Raw genomic sequence first — 17,247 nt, 5'->3', positions numbered from 1 at the left:
CGTGGTTTTTCCGGTGATGGAGAAGCCACTTTATGTGCCAATACCAAGCTTGCTTCTCACTGTTGGGTTTGGTGTCCTGGATAAGCCATACAAATGTGAATTGCACGGTAGGAGTAGACTGATGCTGGGTTGGCCCTAAGATTAAGGAAGAAGCGTAAGAATTACAACAGGTAATGGGCTAGGCATCGCTTAGCCAGCTAGAGAACACAGTTCGTGGTCAATAATGAGGGATTTCCCCTCTGAATGGAAGCAGTTAGAGAGAAATTTTAGGACCCATCAGTCTGTTTCTTTTAAAAAAATATTTGCCCCTCCTGTAAATCATCTGAGCAGTTTTAAAAGATTTCAGAAAAAAATATTTTGGCTTATAAAGTCACAGAGTTGGAAATTTATTCAGCATGTAGTATAAAGAGGTTTAGAAACTCTTGGTCAAAATAGATGGGCTCAACCAAGTAAAGAATTGCAAGCCTTGATTTCTAAGTGAGCTGTAGTACGTGTATCGGCAATGTTAGAGAGGCACACGTGCTCTCTGAATCCAAATGTAGCCGAGGGTTGGAAAGGTCCACAGTCAGATGGTCATATCCTCCCTGCTTTTCTTTTTTTCTTTTCTTTTTCTATGATGATTTAGAAGTGTGCAAATGGGCGCTGCAGAAGATTTAAGGGTTTATCCTCAGCTGCATAGGCAGACACATACCCGCTGCGTTCAGTGGGAGTTTTGTCTGAATAAACAGCATTGTGCGCTTGTATATGTGTCTAAATATGGATCTCGGTCAAGTAAACAAGCGTGTAGCTGTACGTAGTAATCTACTTTCGAAGCTGGGGAACACCCTGTGTTGCTTGTGTGGCTGAGTACACGGCCACGTCTCGAGCTTCATGGGAGCTCGTGTTAAGGACGCTGATCGCCAATCCACATGTGTCTCGCCACAGGAGGGGAGCGATAGATATCTCTGAGGGGTATAGCAGCCTCCGTCACTCCGCTTTTGGTGCGGTGAGATACCGCTCTCCTTTGAAGGACGTGTTAGGGCAGATACGCACTTTCAGAATGCCTGTGCTCACAGATAAAGGCAGAAGGGAGCAGCTTGCCTAGCGCTGGGTGTTTTCAGCCCTACACGCCTGCCCCTTCCTGAAGTTGAAGATCTTGCTCAGTGTTTCTCAGGCTGACCTTTTACAGGAGCAAGAATAAACTTCTTATCTGCGGAAGAGACTGTGTAAAGACTAACTGGAAACACTAGAAACGGGGTTTTGCTTACCATGCCAAAGACCATTAGAGCATTTTTCGTGAACTGCATTCTGCAGCTGGCAAAGTGGACGACATCTGTTGTGCAGAGGGGAATGGGACATGCTTCTGAATTTATTTACATACTCCTCATAAGGGTATCACAGTTGAGAAAGAGTTGCTGATATTTACTTTATTTTCTTCTTATAATTTTAATTTTTTTAATGAACTTGCTTTTTCAGCAGGAAAAACCAAGCTTGTGACATCACCGCAAAATGCGCCACGTCTCATGCAATATTGTGACTTGTATGCTGTAATTAGGGAGCTGTGCACATGAGGGGATGCTGTCGGTGTATAATAACAATTTTATTGTACACAATAAAATCCGGTCTTGCTAAGTACTGAGGACCTCAGGAGTTTTGGAACAGCTTCTCCTACTGTCTGAAGTAGTAATGCAGTATACTTAGCCTCTCAGAGGATAGATCTTAATAACAACAATTACTACACTTGTGTGTTTAAGTATGCTTAAAAAGCTTAAATGGATGTGGTTTGAAAAAGTGAAATGCAAACTGTAAAATTAACATTAAAACCCAGCATATGCTATGTGAGGAAGTGTACTCTTAGCCATATTACAAAAAATAGAGATCTGAAAAGCTCTTTGGTTGTCAGATCTGCAGAACAAGCAGAAGTGAATAGTAAAGTTACTGTCACTTATGGTGCATCGGTTTTTGTTTGGTTTTTAAAAGCATTAGGGGATGATGGGGGAGGGGGGCAGAATGAAATTATGAAAATGTACCTTTTTGAAATGTCCACAAAAAAGTCCCAGAAAGAACAATGACATCTTACGCAGTTTTCACACTTCAGTTTCTCTAAAAAAAAAAAAAAAAAAAAAAATTTCTGTTTCCTTTAATAAGTAAGGACAGGAACATTTTTGAAACAAAGCCAAAGAAAAGCTTAATGCAATGGGAGCCTCGACAGAGGACAAGAGGTACACTTTTCTTTTGCTGGTGCTAGGGCTCCTGCAGGCTTGGTGAGGTTGTCTTTAGGTGGAGGTGGCATATGCAGCACCAGTGCTGCCTGGGGGCTGGGAAGGGACAAGGGGGCTCTGCCCTTCTTGCAGAGCCCTGTTCACCAGCACAAATTTCTCCTGATGAGACTGCTGTAGGTTACCTGCTACGTGGGAGGGCTGGCAGGACCAGGACCATGAGCAGTGAAGAAAGCTGATGAGCAGTTTCAGCTCTGAGTGTCATGCTGGCCTTCCACAGCATGTAGTTTCAGAGAGTTTTGCTGAGGCTTGGGTATATGCTAGACTTCAGTCATCAAAAGCATCTGTAACCACTAGAGGTTTCACTGAACTGGTCTTCTTGGGGACAGTACTCAGGTGAAGGTCTATGGACAAGCGTGTGGAGGCTGGGAGAATGTTTTGGGGAAGCATCGCTCTGCTTTCTGTGTCCTTCTGTAGGTGCCTGCTGATTGGAATGGACTGATGGGAAGATGCTGGGCTACCTCAACCCCTCACCTGGCCCACCAGGGCTGTTGCTGTGTACTCCTCTGTAGACAAGGATACCCCAAAAGGGTAGAAAGGGTTGAAGAAGCAGGGGCACAAATTCCCTTAAGAGGCAAACCAGCTTTACTTTCATTCTATCCAAATCGTCAGCAAAAAACCCTCCTGCTGATTTCAGTCGCCATATATGCTTTTTTTGGGCAGACATCCTCATCATTGTGTATCTAACATTAATATGTGTATGAATCAACTTTCAGTCTGATGGTTTATAAGGGCTCTTACAAAATAAGTATTTTTGTTGCTTTCGCTTTGCTTGTTTTGCAGGAAAATAAACACTTGCCACTAGCAACCATAGTTTTTCCAAGAGTTATTCCGCCTTTTCTCCAAATGGCATGTATTTTTTTCCACAGCAAAGCACATTTTACCCTTAGCACAACTCTAGCCTTGGCCTAACACTAAGGGATTACAGAGATAAGATACTAGCCATGGCTAGCATCATCTCCTGATAAACTGGAGCATCATTAGTGTGCAGAGTTAGAGCCTTGGAAGGCAGAGAAAACAGCATTTAGGGCTCTTTGAAATTCTTGTTTTAGGGATTGAATAAGAATCATGAACAAACATTTTTGCAAGGATTATGGGGACCCTGTTGTTAACTTTTGCAACAGTTATTGAACTCCTTTCTTGTTGCTTAAAAATTGGTGCTCTCATTTGTTTGTTACTGTTCAGTCAATGGAGTGAAATGCTTGGTAACAAATTGCAGCATGAGGAAATAGTAACATAGTCTATTTCAAGCAACATTTGAATACTGCAGACAGGTAAAATGAAAGGTGAAGGTTAATGATTTAATAACAAGGTCCCCAGGACTGTACCTTGTATATGGAAGGCAGTAATTTGCATTTGCTTCCTGTAGGGTGACTTTACTGAGGAACTGAGGGCATTTAGCATATGCCGATGCTGAGACTCTTCTATGCATCTGTTACTATTTGGAAAGTGTAAAGTCTGTGATGGAGACTTGTAGGGTGTTGCAGGAGGAGGAGTGAGGCACTGACAGGCAGGAGAACACTGGTGTAGGCAGGGAGTGAAGAGGAGAGGAGATGGTGATGTGCGCTCCAAAAAGCTGGGGGTGCACCAGGGTAGCTGATGGGGAAATAGGCTCTGTTTAAGAGAGGGATGTTTATGTGCTAGATAGAATTGCATATACAGCAAATAGCCTTAAATATATTTTGCGGTTACCACTACTTATATACAAAGCAAAACCGTAATTACAATGCTGTTCTTGTTTTTGAAACATCATCGTGTGCCAAACAAGTTTGGATATTTGTAGGGCACAGTAATGTCAAAGATCGCCTGAGTGTGAAAAGGATAGGTTTACAGGTACCAACTATATTCACAAAACCAGCTGAAGCTAAATTCTCATTCACATTGTACTGTGAAGACTTTAACCTTCAAGTGTTTGACGATGGCTTCTGCAGCACCTGCGTGCCCACAGCAAATGCCGCGGGGGGTGGGTGGCTGGAGACGGGGTGGCTGGTGGAGCAAGAGACTTGCGTCCTCAGGCCCTTCGACTCTTCCCTGATCCTGGTCGGGCTGTGCAGCACGTGCAACAGCATCATTAATGTCCCTTTTTTCTTTCCCAATGCTGTATGAACAGCTCGGGGCAGAAAAATCTCCTTAAATTGAGTTTGCTGATGATGACAATGTCTTGTGAAACTCAATATTTCTCTTTGCCCTTTTGATCGTGCCGGTAGCTCCTTCTGGATCAATCTCCAGTATATTGGCTCTTTGGTTTTTTTAAGTGTTTCAAAAAGTTCAAGGAAAAGTTTATGTTATTGGTTGATTGGAGGCAGTTTTAGAAGAACGAGTCCTAACTGCGGTTGGAATGACGATTTCCTAGACAGTTCAGCACACTCGTTCAACAGCCCTCCCTCTCCTACCAATTTCCCTGCTGTTGTTTTAAGATAAATTATAGACGTGGAATAGCATACAGGTCAGATGCCTGGCGTAAGAGCCAAAGGCTTCAGCTTTGGTGGAGTGGCCAAGCTCCCACCAACTGTACGTCCCCAGGATTCCCCCAGGTTAGCCGTAGGGTATTGAACTTGCTCCTCCAGTCCAGCTTGCAGAGCTCACAATCTCAAATTACTTAAATTATTCATTGGACCTCTGCTCAAAACAAAAAAAAAAAAGTGAGCACCCTCAGTCCCTTTGTAATGCTTAATCATTACTAATCATTTTAATACATTAGAAAAAAATGCACTATTTATGACAAAATATCTGTATGTTTGCAGTAAAGGATTTGTTTTGTCATCCTTTCACAGCATGTTTTAAAGAGCGTAAGAAGCACTAACTTTTGCAGGCACGAGTAAAGAAACTAATTGAAAATGTGGAGATTTCATGCTTTTGCCTGCCCTGCTTATGCCCTGTTCAATACTAATGGGACTGTAGGGGATGTAAATGGCCACAGCACTTTTGCTGTTATAGATAAACTAAATTTGGGGAACTTGTAGTGTTTGTTATGCAAACCTCTGGGAAAGCTTCAACCTTTAACCTCTGTAGTGGGTTATGACAGGGAAGAATCATAAGAGCTTGATTTAGACCCATCTGTGGAAAGCTGGTTAAAAATATTCAACTACCGCGTTCTTCCTCCTCCCCCCTCTCAGTAAAGGTCCTCTTAAAATACATTCTCTGTGACTTCATTTTTATCATTGCTTTGGGAGCCCTGTAGCCAAGCCTGCTTGTAAGGAAATGATTAAATTATATTCATGTTTGTGCTTGGAAATTGCCTTGGTGGTAGTCCAAGAAGTATTTTCTTGCTCTTCCAAATTTCCATGTGCTTTAATAATAATCTATTTTCATCAATGTGGCCTGCCCCAGCAATAAAATTTGTTTGTAATTGGTCAGGTAATGATTGCTGAAGGGACATAAAAACTAAACTAAATTTATCTCAGGCTTTTAAAAAACTTATTCTAAGAAAAATTTTTATTAGAAAATGAAATGGCATTTGACAGTATCAGCGGGTAATTTGTCACAAAACTGAATAGTCATTAAAGAAATTATGGTAGCAGAACTCTTTAATTTTGCTTTTATAAAGTAGAATATTCTTTCTTTGAAATACTTTGTCACTAGCTTTTAATTTTGCATTATATGTTAATAAATGTTTATGCTTGGGTTGTGGTGGCAATTTCAGACTTAACCAGTAATGACATTATTTGTTGCCTTTGAGAAAGTACCCTTTTATGTGGTCTGTATATCACAAATTAAAACTATCCCACATATCTAGAATTAAAGATATGTTTATTTTTTTTAATGATAGCACAGGCAGTCTTCGAAGCAAGCCAGAACACCTGGCTGTCTGTTCAGACTTTGAAATTCTGTTTTGCCAATATGACTTTTTCGTTAAGTAGGGATGGAAGGATATTTCATGCAAGAACAGAAGTGACTTCATTTCTTAGGAGAATGACTATTACTAAGGACTATTAGTTGCATTTTTAGAGCAGTTGATAATATTTTGTTGTTTTTCTTACGAAGTTGTTTGTAATCAAAGCCATTATACTATCACTTAAATGGAAAGGCCACCATTTGCCTAGAACGGCTGTGTAGTTACATTAGCTTCTATAAATAAGTTTATTATTTTAGATGAAAGTTATAAAGCAATCTGTTTACCTCTGTTGAAGTAAGTAGAATAGCTGAAAACATGCCTTAAAACAAGGATGAAGAGCAGCATTGGAACAACATAACATCCTTCAAGGATTCTTTATGCATATTTAATATTTTAATCAAACACAATTTCTCTGTGGTTTTGTGGTCTTAAGAAAACTGGAAAGAAGGAAAGTGCTATTTCACTCTTCAGCTGACTGAAATGTAGTAATTTCCTTGTTTAAAATATTGATTCTCCCCAGTTGCCCTGAGATGTTTTTGGAGGCAGACAGAACTGAATGGGGAAAAAATATGAAATATGAAAATACGAAAACTTCCATTAACTGTGTGGAGAGAATAAAAGCATTAGCATGCACTCTGTTCGCCTTTAGAAACACATATTGGTTAGATACAGAGGTTTCAGTACCACATATGCTGAAAATGTGGTCTAAGAGCTTTAATTTACCTTCGTCTGTCAATGTTAATGGACAGAGCAAGTGCTGGAGCTGCTGTAAAACAAATCTGTTTTCCTTTTGTCTGCTGTGCCAGATAATGAAATAAAAGCTAAATTATCACTGATAAAAGTAATTTGCAGAAAAGCAGTGATAAAAATATAACAGCAGAGCTTGCCATTAGCAGTTTAAATAGATAATGTTTGCTAGCGCTTGTAACCTACTTCTATCTCTGGTTTTTATTGTCTTGTCCCCCTTCCCATGCTAGCAAGGGCCTTTTCAGTAGAGGCTTAGAGCAGTAAAATTATGGGTATGCTAAATCCCGGCAGGGGTAACTTTCTGAGGGATAACTACTATTTTTTCTTCTTTTTCTGTACTACAGTATTGCCAAGGCAAAGCATGTACGCAGTCTGAAGTGCTGTTATCAGTATAATTTTATCCATCCCAACTTGAGGAATGTACTTGCTAATGATGGAAACTGAGAAAATGGTTTATCTTATTGCAGTGCTGGTAACTCTTGTAAATTTATCATGAGTTATACGATATTTACTGTGAAAGCCTTAGTTCTTGGAGTCATGTGTTTAGGTGAGACTCATACTTTCCTTTCTGTCTGTCTTTCTGTCTGTCTGCGTCTTTTTCTTTTCTTTTTTTTTTTTTTAATTTAATTTTTTAACTCTAAAACTTCTGGAGAAGTTTGAAGTCATGTCCCAGTTGTTCACAAAAACTCAGCAATGGGAAGGCAAATGTACAGGCTTCTGAGCCCCGTGTGTTTGTGTGTGTGCATGATGATTCTAATGTGTGCATGTATAAATGTACACACACATGCACAAATATTTAAATCTTATAATTTCCTTGTAAACCAACCTTATCTGTCTTGAAATTGAGTCATCATTTTTTAAATGCTTGGAATTCAGATTACTTTTATGACGGGAAGCCAGCGTCCAGAGTAAAACATTAGCCATAGGGTACTTGAAGGATGATGGGTTTCTTGTAAGAGCTGGACATGCTCATTGGTACATTTGTAGTTCTTAAAAGTATTTATTTAAAGACATGCAGTTGTGAATGACTGAATAGGGAACAACTGCTAAACTCTAGCTGCAGTACCTGGAAGTATTCTATGTTTACAGCCTGGATGCTGCTGTGCAGCGCTTGCCAGTTTGCAAATGTCAAGGGCAGTTACCCTCTCACATTCCTAAATGGTTTGCCTCTGACCATCCTTCAGAAAACCTGCCCTTTCTCCAGCTCTCCTCCAGCTATTGCTGCCAAGTGTTGTTTTCCTGTGCGGCTGCAATGGCTGTAATCCATCCTGGGAAGGCCGGGCCTTGTTGGCCCAGGTGATCTGGGAAGGCGCATGAACTCCCGCTCCTTGCCCCCAAAATAAGACAAGGGCACCTTGAAAGCTGGGGTAACTCTTTTCATGCGTGTGGCAGTGCAGAGTATCCGCTAGAGCACACAGTCTTGCTGCTGCTGGTCAGACAGTTTCTTGTACAGGCTTGTATGAGGTGCAAAGCTGCTATTGTTTTAATATTTTATTGTGCATTAATATCTTGATTTTTCCTGTGTAATGTAGGAGAAAATATCACATGTATGAACTTTCTAAAGTACTTTTATCTGACAAAAACCTTTGTGTTAGTCTTGTAAGTGAGGTCTGTATTGTTCTGAAGTGCTTTACTATTTATTGTGGCTGAACACTGTTGTTATAAAAATAGAACGTTATAATACTTTGAGCTTTGTTTCTGTGTTACGTCCATTCTGTGTGTCATGCTTTATTCCCTCTGCAGCTTCAAAGTGTTTAGAAAAGAAGTGTGCTATTAAAAATGTGTTTGTAGCAGAACAGATAATTAGGTTCTTCTTTTGCAATACTGTTCAAATAGGTGAAAGGTGCCTTCAAAGATGCATTTAGTGGCATAATAATTAGATATCAATACAATGGAATAATAATGATGCCATAATGGAAGAAAACCTAAATTTTCGTTTACTGATATAAACCCAAGTTTATGGCAGTAACCTGAAGCCACGGTGGCAGAGGTGTGCTTGCTGGTGCACAGTAGCAGCTGCACTCTGGCTTTTAACAGGCAGGCAGGCACAATGCGATGCACAAGCTGATTCTGTTTATGGCGTGTTAAACACAACCTCAATGAAGTAAAACTTTGATGAGTAACATCAAAGCTGTATCACCGTAGCTGTTTACGTACTGGTTAACAAAAACATCAGAGAACAAAATGGAGTAGCAAAACTGATGCTCATTTAGAGACAAAGGCCAGAGCGTGAACTCCAATGTACAAGTAGAAATAGGGGTAGCTCTACTGTTTGTCATATCTACATACATATGTGTGATCTTCTAGGTACAAATGGATGTTGGACAAAACAATTTCGCTGCAGAAAATGGTCTCCTATTCCCTGATGACAGAGTGAAATAGAGGGTAGACCACAAAACTACAGCCAAAAGCAGCATGAAACATTGAGAGCTTTAGGAAAATGGTGCCTCTGCTGAAAACTCGGTGTGAAATACAAGCACGCTACCGCATAATTGAATCCTGTGAATGGCTGGTCTTAGACTAAGCTCTTGTACTTTCCATCTATCTTTAGGGAGGAGGTTGCAAATGCTCAGCACCTCCTGGCCTGCAATGTGATGGCCGGAGACAGAAGCACACTAGAAAATTAGCCATTTTAGGTAGTTTAGGTGAGCAGTCAGACCAGAGATAACGCATGTAAGACCTGAGGTGTTTGGACAGAGAGCCACGAAAAGTTGTTTATTCAGGCCAGAAGTGGAAGAGACAGTGCAAAGGGCTTTTCAGTAAATGAAATTGTTGCTGCTTGAAGGGAGAGGTGTCCTCATCAGGAGAGTGTGTCCCTTTCTGAGAAGGGCTAGGAGTGGTCTTGAATGTGCAAGTGCTAGCATGGGGCTCATTGACCAAATAATCATGGGAGCTTGGCACGCGTGAGACGGAGCAAGTTGGTGGGCAACAGCATGGGGAAAAATATTTGAGTGAATAGAAAAGAGATCCTGATGGAAGATTTATTCTAGATTTTTTTCAGGACTGAGTTGTATCTGCACAGTTGTAGTCATATATGTTTTTATGAAGGTACTGCTTAATAGTGGGTGTATTTTTATCCTTTTTATAAAGTTTTTACGCAGTAACTCTTTTTTACAGTATCCTTGTGGGGATGAGAATTGACTCCTCCTTTAAGACCACTTCTGATCTACTAAGTCTGGATACATGAGGCTGATGAAGCTACTGGGCAGCCTGGGCCCTTTTGTTCTTAAAAGTGTTATTCATGGAATTAAACAGAATTAATCTTTGTCCTTCTACTGTTCTCAAAGCTTGGTTAATTAAGATGATCAGTGCTTGCATAACCGGGACTTAACAGAGTCCAGATGTTCCTGTATTTCAGCCACACTTGCACCCTTTACCCTGTGTGAAGCAAGACACTTAGGGTGAAAAGTTCTCCACTTCTCTCTTTATCTCATTCTAGGTCTGCACTTGGAAATATTTTCCATGCTCTCTAAGTCTTTCTACACCCATGGGATTTTTTTTTGGTTGTCTGCTTTCCCTTTCCTCTCCCTAAATCTGCTGACAGCACTCCCAAATCTTTCTCCCATTTTCTGAATTGTGTTATCTACTTCCTCCAGAGATGGTTTGATAAAAATCTGGTTTCCAGTTCTCTCCATGCTTCAGGCCTCTGTGTGGTAGAGAACATCATTTAATGAAGCTCTGTTAGTGGGCTTTCTTGCTTTCCTTAAAGTGGTATCCATTTCAAATGGTCCTCAATAATTTTTTTTTTTTTTAAATGAAGTGTAATTTTGTTGAGACATTGGAAATTCTATACCATAAACTAGCTAGACATTCATTCTTTCTTGGCCTATGAAATTATGTGAAATTTTCATTGCTTTTTGTAATAGACTTGTAGAAAGAGTCACTTTTTCCATGCAGACCCCTTGTTTTGTTTAAACTTCCCCCAAAAGTGTTGTTTCTACCTACTTTCTTTTTAAAAATCTTTATCCTCCTCTCTTGGCAGCCAAGTAACAGAACTCTCATGGAAATTTGGATGTTCCTTCCCATGCCAAAAAGTGACTGCCTACTAGTAGCTGGCCTGGTGTAAGGAGTGTGACATGTCCCAGGAGAATCTGAGAGCAAAGTATTTCCTGTTTATTGGCATTGACGCAAGACAAGAAAACATAAAATATAACTTATTTTGAAAAGCTGTGTTCTGATCTCCCATCCATGCAAGTCAGGATAACTTCTGATTTAAGTTAAAGTAGTGAGGTGAGAATTGGACCGAGGGACAGGCGTGATGTGATCCCCCAGAGGGAGACTTGCAGAGAGGAGACTTTGCCTTTAGTAGCTGCAGGCTAGTCCTTCATCCTGGGCTCTGTTGTGTCCCCATTGTGTCCTCTTCCTTTGTACCGCAAGTACCATTGTTCAGATGGAGTTTCAGATGGTTTTTGCTGTCCTTTGTGTGCTTGGGTTCCCTGTCTGTGTGTGGAGGTGAGTGTTACTACTGGATCCCTGCTCTGAGTTGGAGTTTGGTGGGGGGGCAGGCATGGGACAACCCACTCCCCACGTCAAAGATGTTTTCCCCAGTCATTTTGTTGCTGTTTTGATTTTAATGCTGAAATGAGGAAGTGAGGAGTTTAACATTTCAAGATGACAATTTACATAGCTGCAGCTCCCCAAAACATGGGAAAGGCATGTTTTGAGACTGGCCATGCAAAGCTGTTTTGAGTCAACCCTAAATCAGAGGGTATATGCTCCACGGCATTCAGTCCTTCCCATGTAAACACTGGGGAGAGGTCACGCAGCAACAGGCTTTGCAGCTGCTGCCTGTAGCCACCCTTCGGTTTTTAGCATCCAGAGCAACTCATCTGTAGAAATACTCACGCCAGACAAAGTTGTGTGATGGTGAGTACTAGTGGACAGTGTAATTCTAAAAAGCACTTAAGTAACGATTTGCTGTGGCTGGTACATACGTAATGCAGAAAGAGAAATAGCATTCACCAGAGTAGACACGAACACTATTTTTTGGGAACTGGGCCGGGGTTGTGAGGTGTTTGTGCGTGTGGGTTTTTTCTTCCCAAACCCCATAGCTTATCTTGCTTGTTTCTCTGTCTTTCCTCTCCCCTCTGGCCAGATTCCAGTTTGTAATTCTGCATTCTTTCCTACTCAGCCTGAAGTTTTCTCATGTTAAATGTTTGTTTTGAATTTGCACCCTGTTTCTGCACAGAACATATCAGTGATGCAAGACCTGCTGGTTAGGAGATTTTTCAGCATATAAAACAGAGGCTGAAAGTCAAGTGGTATTGGGTTGGCACGCCTATGTGCCCAAAATACCTTCAGACCTATAAAAATAGGTAGTAAGAAATTAATTCTTACGGAGGGGAAAATAAAAACTGTGCAAATATTTTGACAGTGAAGGTGACTGACCAGTAGAGCAACCTACTAAATGTTACAGTGGGTTGGTTCTCCATCCCTGAAAGTTGCTTAAATTGACCGGATTGTTCTGTTAAAGAAATGCTCAGATTCAAACTGTATTAATTCAAGCAAATCCTGCAACCTCTGATTTACAGGTTAGACAGGTTGTTGGCATTCTTCCTTTCTGGGCTGATGAGGTTTGACGCTGTCATTCATCCTTCTCCCAGAGCTGTTAGTAAGTCAGAGCTTCAGGGAAACATGTCTTCCTTCAGGATTTTAATAAAACATGCTATAATCATAGTGAATAAAATCCCTGCGTTCTGCAGAGGCATGGGCCTACACCCTACCTCCACTCTGATTTGAAGCCTAATTAAAAATATAGCAGATCAGTGGACTTTCCTATTTCTTGTCACACTGTGGGTCAATTTTACTCACTGTACTTTCAGAAGGGTTTCTTCCAGCTTTTGTTGGTTAAAGCTAAACAACCTCTTCTCAGCTGTGGTAAACATTTATTGGTAGATAATAAAGTTTTATTTAGTATCATTGATGAAAATCACCTATTTGATTCTTAGTCAATGATCTGAGATCTTGGACCCCTCTAAGTGGAGAAACTGTGGTTGAAACGTTCACCCATGTGGGTTTGTTCTTCTAAAGACTATTGTTCTTTTAGAGCCCTTGGAGATTTTTTTTTCCAATGTTTTCAAGTTTTCTTTGAAAGACTAGTGGAGGGTCAACAGAAATTGGTGGAAGTCCAATACGTGTATGAGGAAATGATAATAAGAACGAGGGGGGAAAGTTGATATTGGTGGTTGTTACATACAATCGTGAATAAGACTTTTTTTAAAAAAAATTTGGAATAAAATAAATAGGATGTACATAAAGTGTATTCCTCTAAGGCTTGTTATTTTATAAATGTGCCATTGACTAAAAACTATGTTAAATCAAGTTTAAATCGTATTTGTACAATTTAGATTGACTCCATTAGGTGTGCTGTGCTGTGCCTTGCTTTTTAATTATTACTGTTGTTTTCATACACATTGCATTATAAAGGTTTCTTAGTCTTAAACATATTTCACAGTAGCATCTGGCTGTTCCAGTAGAAGAGTTAAATATTTATTCATGTTCTGTATTCTGTATGAAAGGACTTTATCTTTCCCCCGCCCCCGCCCTATGAAGGGATAAAAATCTTTTTATAACTATTCTTGGCCATAGCAGCATGTTTTGTACAAGTGTAGCTAACTATACTGGCATACAAATACAATTCAAAAGAATACGTTAACTCAAGAAGCAAAGTTACCTTTTGGATTCAACTCGTATCAACACGGGTACATGGTGCTCTCTGCGCCGGCCTCATCCCTCTTCTGCACTAGCGTTTGGGGTAGCGTTGTGGTATGATTGTTTCTCAGTGTACCTCATCTTTGGCCTCTGTACCATCCCAGTTGTGTTTTCTAATAACAAAATCATCAGTTTTAGCAGTGAGTGCAGCTTCTTTTCTTTTTTTTCCTTTTCTTTCTGCTGCTCCTGGGAAAGCAGTCATTTTTGGAACAATCATTCAGTTCAGTTGATTAAGTTACCTAATTTAGGAAAGGACAGGAAGAATAAAAATTGCATGTGCTGTAAGGAGGCACAAGGTATGTTTACAAAATGGTGCTGGTAGTTATTGAGACTCTCCGCTCAAAACGGATGAGAGCACCCTCGCCCCTGCCTTGGGAAGCACCATCTGTTTGTGTAACTCTTGTGTCCCCTTATGTGTGTACTGATACAGTTGCATGCATTTCAGCGTGCATATCTTGGGCTTTTTTATTGGAAATTTGGCTGCTACACAGTTAGAATCAAAATAATGAAATATCGAGGTACCACACCCTGACAGATGCAAAGTTCTGATAGATGTCTAAGACCTGCCTGGTTGTAATGTGTCTCTTGTTAAGAGAATGCAAGGGAGCTTAATAGTAAGCTGACACTTGTGAATTCTATCGAATTAAACAAAATTTTAAAATCTAGCTTCTTTTCTGGAAGAACTGAATTTTACCTACCTCCTTTTGTCATAAATAGAATTTATTACCATTCTTGGGCTCGTACCTCCTGCCCTCTTGGGGTGATGGGACCGTGATGGAGATGAGAATCGGGCCTAATATATGCATATGAGCCTTGTTTGCTTAACTTTAAGGAGAATAAAAACTCCATCAGGAATAATGGCAAACTACGGATGTGTTAATTGATAGTTCTGAAGTAAAAACTAGAAAATACAGAGAAAGGTGGCTATGTGAATTTGCCTTTGTATACACACCGAATGCTTCCCAATTTGGTGCTTCGCATTTATCATCTTCTTTTATTCTTGTCTAGAGTAACCATCCTTTGATTGTAGATACGTAGAAGTTTAAGGAGTTAGTAGGCAATAGCAGGAAAGGAAACAAAGCAAGAAGCACCAAAAGAGAAAGACTGCATCCAGTTATTCACTTTGTATTACAACACAGACTGCCCTTATATCAGTTCCCTTTGAAAGTTTGTGTTTAGCGAGTAATTATTCAGGGTGATGCGTCAGAAGAGCTAGCGGCCATTTCCTGACAGAACCAAGCCTTAATTTTTAAAATATTTGAAATACTGCAGTTTAGTGTGGAGAGGCCACAATTGTTTCCTCCTTGAGTACCAGAATTTCAACATCCCTCTGGCTTCTGCCGCGGCGGTGGGTGCTGAGAGGCAGGTCAGCAGTGAGAGGGCTCCTCAGGGCTTTGCCAGCAGCCGAAGGAGTCTTTGCCAGGAGCTGAAGGTGTCTGTCTGTGTGGGGGTAGACAGAGAAGGCACTGATTGCCCCCAAGTTACATCACTCCAGCCTTTGATTTTAGCTGTAAATTCAGCCTAAATTTGCTGAAGTGACTGCTGATTTTCTGGCCAGGTAGCTGAAGTAGCCTGACGCTTTGGTTCAGTCCTTTCCCCCATAGTAAGAGGAAAATACAATTTACCACAGCTCAAGCTACTAATCTTTGATTTTTATCAACTTAAACTAGTGACAGACTTGAATACTAATGAGAGATCAAAATCACAGCATGCAGAGTTATCAGTATTCCAGCTTACCTGATGACTGAATTAAGAGGAGACGGGCAATTAAAGAGCTACTGTATAAAATAACAGCCCCCCGAAAAGAAAGCAGGAACTAAGAATGAGCTGTGTCCCAGGATGTTTGTACAGACAAAACTCACACCCCAGAGGGCAAAAAATGTGGCCTGGCTCTCAGGATCTGCACTTGATCGTGTTGCAGGAAGTGGAGGAAACTCTGTTACATGGAATGATCAAAATTTAGAGCGTCTGTATTGTTATTCTCAAGAATTATTATTCCCCACTTGCCAAAGAAATGGCTGTTTAATCTGTCTTTCTGGACATCTATCTTCTTACTGTGAATAGCTACAAGTTGCCAGGAGTCAGAGAGGGAGAAACCATTAACTTCCATCATAATCGAGCACACATTAAAATGATTAAGGTCCAAAAAGTAAAGAAGGGTCAGCATTCTTTCATAAAGATTTTGTTGCAAGAGCTGTTTTCTTAACTTTATTATTAGAAGATCTGATACTTTGGAAGGACAAGGCATGGCTTATTAACAGGCAACGGCACAAAGTAATTTTAATGATTGTTTCGAGCGTTTTCTGAAGGAGAGAAAACATTTTCATTTCAAGCTGGTGTGTGTTACCACTGCAGTCTCTAGAGCATCCAACACAGACCCTGTGCTTGAAACAGTGTGACACGAAGTGGCTGAATTTCCTTTGTAGATGCTCTGCTGTCTTCATATACTGAACTCGGGAGTAAGGGTGCTGTAGAGGGCATCATCAAAGGGCCGCCCAAAGCCTTAGGAGAAGAAGGAGCGCTTTTTGCATTCCCAAGGCTGGGACGTTCACCTGCTCGATCTCGGCTCTGTTGGTAACCTCGCTGACTGTGATGGAGACAAGCCTATGTGAGAGCATGGCCTCCATACCTTCAAAGACTGGCCTCCAGTCTTTGACTGTCTGCTGATTTCAGAGACCCATTTCATTATGGATTGGCTTTATTGCTCCTTTTCTGTCTTGCAGCTGTTTTATCTTAAATATTTTATTAATTCTAGCTACTGTTTTAATTGGCAGAATTAGCCCCCCCCCCAAAAAAAAATCACAGCTGAAATGCATTGTGGAGGGCCGTTCACTTATATAGTAATTTCTTCAATTGTGGCAATATATTTACTTTATGATGCCTCTAAATGCTCACTATTGTATATTTACCAGCCGATACAGTTTTAAATTTTGATTACTTTACTCCAGAAGTAAAAATGTCTAATTGAGTCTGCTTACATAGGGAGCTTGGAGATGCGTGAGAGAAGAAAGGTGGCGGGGGAGGTTTTGGTAGATGCTTGCAGACCTCTTACATGGCTCCGTTTGGTGAAGATTTCTGTGTCTTTATGGCTTCCTTTTCAGGGGTTGGAGAACCTACAACATATTGAAAGGTGGGCTGTTTATTTTCCCTGTGTTGTTTTTATGTACTGAAATATTGTAGTGAAAATAGCTGGGTGGGGTGTAATGAATGTTTTCAAAGACCTTCCTTTGAAAGAGGCTTTTTTCCAGCCCTTGGTGGTCACCACCCATTTTCCTGTGCTGTGCGCGCCTCTCTCATTGTTCCTATCCACAAAGGCCCCTTGTGTGAACCTGTCAGCAAATGTGCCACGAGTGCGACGAGATAAAATGTCTTGGGATATTGGTCTGAGCCTGCCGAAGTGCCAGGGTTTTCACCTGCAGATGTTGGTGGGTTTTGCCCAAGGTGTAACACAGCGTTAGATCTTAAAACTCGGGATTTGGCAACAGTTTTCGGCGTGACTCTCTCAATTGTGTATGGTTGAGCGGGTTTGAGGCTGAAGCATAGGTACGCATACCACCGATAGTAAAGTCATGTGATGGCAATGTTTGTCCCTTAGGCTTGAAATAAAGCTTAATTGAAAAATTGTCCTCGTTTACCTGCAGTTGTGCCATCTTGATAAATGATGCTGGTTGTGGTTTGGTATGGGCTGGGATGTGG

This window comes from Fulmarus glacialis, unplaced genomic scaffold (genome assembly GCF_000690835.1).
Source record: "Fulmarus glacialis isolate BGI_N327 unplaced genomic scaffold, ASM69083v1 scaffold32535, whole genome shotgun sequence".
In the NCBI taxonomy this organism is placed as follows: domain Eukaryota; kingdom Metazoa; phylum Chordata; class Aves; order Procellariiformes; family Procellariidae; genus Fulmarus; species Fulmarus glacialis.
This window is presented reverse-complemented; position numbering follows the sequence as displayed.